Below are 4,736 nucleotides of genomic sequence, written 5' to 3'. Positions count from 1 at the left end.
CAGCAACAACATTAGGAAAGATAGGATTGACAAGGATGGGAAGGGTGGAGAAAGAAACAATGGGAAGAAAGGAGGCTGTGAAATTGGAATGCAAACGAGGGGAGGCAGGACAACTGAGGCAATTACGGTCAATTAGGACGGACAGCCCTATCACATGGTCAATGGGCAAGAAACTGAGTTCGCAAGGTTTATAAGAAAACTCCCCGCCCCCTGACACTTACTCTGATGAGGCTGGCAGTGGACCAGCAAAAGCTTAGGTTGTTTTTAGTATTGTAAATAGTTGTTTTTTATTGTTTTAGTTTTTTAACAATAAACAGCTGGTTTATATCCTTCCCAGAGTTCGAGGATTTTCTATCATTGCATATATAATATATGTATATGTGTATGTATATGTATATGTATACAATGAATTTGAACATGAACATAATAGGATTTTTAAAAGGTGACTTGTTTGCTAATATAGTGAAAAGCAGCTCTTGAATTCCATAGAGAAGATATGGTTGGATCTATTGCTCAGCTATGCTCTCCTCACTCACTTTTCCAAATGGAGAATAACACACACAAACCTGTGGGACTTTATAGGCTCCATCAAGAAGGGTCACGAGGTTGTCCTTCCTTCTGCAGCCATAGTTGGAGACATTGGCTTCTCCAGTGGAGAGCAGACCCAGCAAGACACCTGAAGTCCATAAAGTGTTCAGATAGTTATCAGGGATGTTGTAGCCAAATGTGAGATTGTGCAGGAGCTGGGAATTCTTGTTGACCATTTGAATGGCAAAAATTAATTGTAGGGTTTTTGAATGACCTAAAGGAATCCTAGTGTAAAAAAATGCTCATGTTATTATTATCAATTGCAACAACAAATGCTTTTGTAAAAATTTAATGCACTTTGTATCCACGAGTCTACTGAGCCTTAAGTAGACCCTATTGATCGCAAACCGATGAGCAGTTATACAAATACGTAAATAGGCTGGGCTGAGGCAACTAGAACTGTTTCAATCAGCACTTTAAATATAATTCCCTATTCAAGTGATGAACTCAGGACGGAACTAGGAGAGGAAAATAATCTGGAGTGTTCACAGTTTTTTCAGCCCCATCTTTGGATTTGAGTCTCTTCCACAAAATCGACAAAAAAGAGAAGCCATGGAAATACAAGTCATTCGTGACATTAGACAGGTCCTGCAATATAAGAGTAAGTGAAATAAGAAGAAAAAAAGAAGAGCACCAGAATTTCAAAAGAAGGGAATGCCACTCCATCACCCTAAATGACTTCCTAATCAAAACAATTAGAAGGAGCCGTGTTGAAAGGCAACGTTTTATCCCACATTACTTGTTCAGTCACAATTATGCCAATGAGATGGTCTCCTGGCCTGTGCTAGCTCCATGAATGTTTTCCATCCTGGGGCTCCAAACCCAGCGGGCAGCATCAGGACCAGAAGCCAGAGCTCCATCATTCCTAGGGCTGAATCCATCGCCTTCCAGCTTCCAAACAAGATTTAGACGATTTTGAAGTAGTTTCTCAAGAGGGAAATGCCAGAGAGAGACGAATGGAGCTTCACCCGAAAAGGAGAGAAAGGAACATTCAAGAGCACAGACAGACCCCGCCTGTTCCAAAACCTGGGCCACACAGAGCATTTATCTTTTTCTGATGCACATTTATCACTCTGATTTATCACTCGGGAGAAGTAGCAGGAGAGCTCTCAAAGGACGGGATGGTGGTTATTACAGGGAGAAGCAACTTTTCCAATGGGGACCTCAAAGACTGATATTCTGAAAATCACAGAGGGAGGTAACTTGTCCTTTGGGGCTTCTGAACTTCTTGCACGGCTCCATGTGAGGATGGTTAGCTGGAGAAAAGTATGTTAGTGAAATATCACAGATACATCTTTGGGGGCACGTTCTGTAGTGGTTGTGGTCCTTCCTATCAGGACATTTCCAGAAAGGGATGCTGGGTGAAGACAGTTCAGTAACAAGGGGATTGACTTCTTCTGCCCTTCAACATGGCCTCTGGTCTTCAGAGGCTGCTGTGTAAGGTCTCCCAGACCTATGAGGTTTGGTGCCACTCTAGGTTGATGACACATATCAGTGGTGCTCCATGTCTTCTGACACCAAGGAAGCAATCAGCACCCTTGAATCCTGCCAATGTTAAGAGTAGGGCCTCTTTTATATCAGAACTGCATCTATTAAACCCGAATTGGAGCTAATTTTAAAATTCCTTGTGCCTGGAGAGAAATTTTATTTCCCATTTTTTTCTAAAAATATAAAATTTGGGATGAGACTTGCCTAAAAGGATTAGGACTGCTTTATAAAACCTTAGTAAGACCACACCTGGAACACTGCAACCAATTTTTGTCACCGTATCACAAAAAAGATGTTGAGAGCTTGGAAACCAATTAGAGAAGAGCAACTAAGATGATCAAAGGACCGGAGACTAAAACATACAAAAAACAGCTGCAGGACTTGGGTTTGGCTAGTCTAAAGAAAAGAAGAAACAGGGGAGACATGATTGCAGTATTCCAGTATTTGAGGGGCTCCCACAAGGAAGACGACATCAAACTAGTCTCCAAAGCACCAGAGGGCAGGATGAGAAACAATGGTTGGAAACTGACGAAAGAGAGAAGCAACCTGGAATTAAGGAGAAACTTCTAACAGTGAAGACAATCAACCAGTGGAACAGCTTGCCTCCAGAAATCATGGGCACTCCATTACTGGAGATTTTTAAGAAGAGGCTAGACGGTCACTTGTCTGAGATGGTATACCGTTTCAGACAGATGGCTGCCCAGTCTTTCCTTAAAAACTCTAGTAATGAAGCACCTAAAACTTCTGAAGGCAGCTGTTCCACTGGTTAATTATCCTCACTTTTAGGAAGTTTCGCCTTAATTCCAAGTTGCTTGATTAGTTTCCAACTGTTGTCTTGCCTTCTGGTGCTTTGGAGAATAATTTGACCCCCTCTTGTTTGTGGTAGTCCCTCAAATACCAGAATGCTGCTATCATGCTCTTACTAAGGACTTATAAAGGGATACTAAAACTTAACGTGATTTGGATTCCATCCCTCTGTTTACACAACCAAGGATTCTGACACAAGGGTTGCATTAGCACTGCTGGCTGCTGCCACACACGGCTGGTTGATTTACCCACAAGCTGCAGAAAGAGAGAAGCAGCGTCTCTTTTGCTCTCCCCCTTCGTAATTGCCCTGGAGGTGCTGTGAGGTCCTTTCTTCCCCCTTTTCTGTCTCTGGGGTCCCTGCCTGGGGCTCATGAGGAGCATCTGATCTTTTCTGGCCATCACTGGATCAGGTGGGAAAGAAGCCCCAAGGGAAGAAACTCCTGCCTTGGCTGTGATTGGGGCTCAGAGGGGACACAACACCCACATTTGGGCAGGGAACACAGTTTGAGAGAGGAGTGAGAGAATCCGTTGGTGCCAAAGCAGAGGCTCCTTCCCTCAACAGAGACGGAGGCCTCAGACACAACCTGTCCCCCATTTTCTGGGCTGCTCTCTCATCGGCCCCCAGGAAGAACACATGAACCCATAATGACCCCTAAGAAGTTCAGGAGTTGGTACATTCCAACCGCTCTCTGCCTGTCCAGAATCCCTCTATCCAAATGGTTCAGACCGAAGAAACTGCTGGAGAAGCAGAAAAACCTCTCACCTAATAAAAAATAAATCCAGTTACCCCAACTCCATTTCCAGACCTCCATTGAAAGTCTCCCCTTTGCTGGCAGTGAGGGAAACATGGGGGGGGGGAATGCAATGCCTGGGATCTGGGAAAAGAGAAAATAAGTGATCGTGCTGATGGAGCGGACTGATGCTATATTTCCCTGGACTTAACAACTAGAAATCTGCCGAATTGACTCGCCCGGAAGAACTGTGGGATGGGGTTGCTTGGGAACACTTTAAAACACGGAAGGGTGGGAGAGGATCCCCCAGATCCTGTCTAGGATGCCTGCAATCGGTTTCTCTGAATAAAGATCCCTGTTGGAAGAGACTTTCCAGGCGTTCTGTCTTCTCAAGATGGAAAGTGAGCTGGGTCCTTACAGGCCCCTGGGGTCAGGATATCAGCTGCCCATTGTGAGGTCATCAGTAATGCTGTGATGTCACCCCTGAGGGCAGATATATAAAGCCAAGCTTGAGGACAGGAAATCTGAGGCGAGTTGAGGCGAGGCGAGGAGAGGAGGGAGTTGAGTTGTATTGTGTTCTGTTGTGTTGGAGAGGAGAGTGAAGTGGAGGAGGTTGGAGAAGATCGGAGGAGAGCTAAGGAGAGGAGGGTGATATAGAGAGGACAAGATCGGAGGTGGTCAGAGTGGAGTTAAGGAGAGGAGAGGAGAGGAGTCGTACTGTGTTTAAGTCGAAGAGAGGAGAGTGAAGTGGACGAGATTGGAGAAGATCGGAGGAGAGCTAAGGAGAGGAGAGTGGTGTAGAGTGGACAAGATCGGAGGTGGCAGGAGAGGAAAGAAGAGGAGAGGAGAGGAGAGGAGAGGAGAGTGTGGAAATCCATCAAGTGAAGAGAAGAACTTTGCAAAGTTTGGAAGATTAGAAGATCAGGTAAGACTAAACCTTGATTCTGCAGATTATCTTTCCTCCTATTAAAGATAATAGGGGTGGGGGGTGGGGTAGAGTGGGGTGGAGTGGAGTGGAGTGGAACAGAACAGAACAGAACAGAATAGAATAGAATAATAATTCTTTATATGTCCACGTACGATTGGACACCCGAGGAGAGATGGGAGCACCAAGGACCCCTC

This window comes from Crotalus tigris, unplaced genomic scaffold (assembly GCF_016545835.1).
Source record: "Crotalus tigris isolate CLP2741 ecotype Arizona unplaced genomic scaffold, ASM1654583v1 scf7180000021316.82365, whole genome shotgun sequence".
Classification (NCBI taxonomy): Eukaryota; Metazoa; Chordata; class Lepidosauria; order Squamata; family Viperidae; genus Crotalus; species Crotalus tigris.
This window is presented reverse-complemented; position numbering follows the sequence as displayed.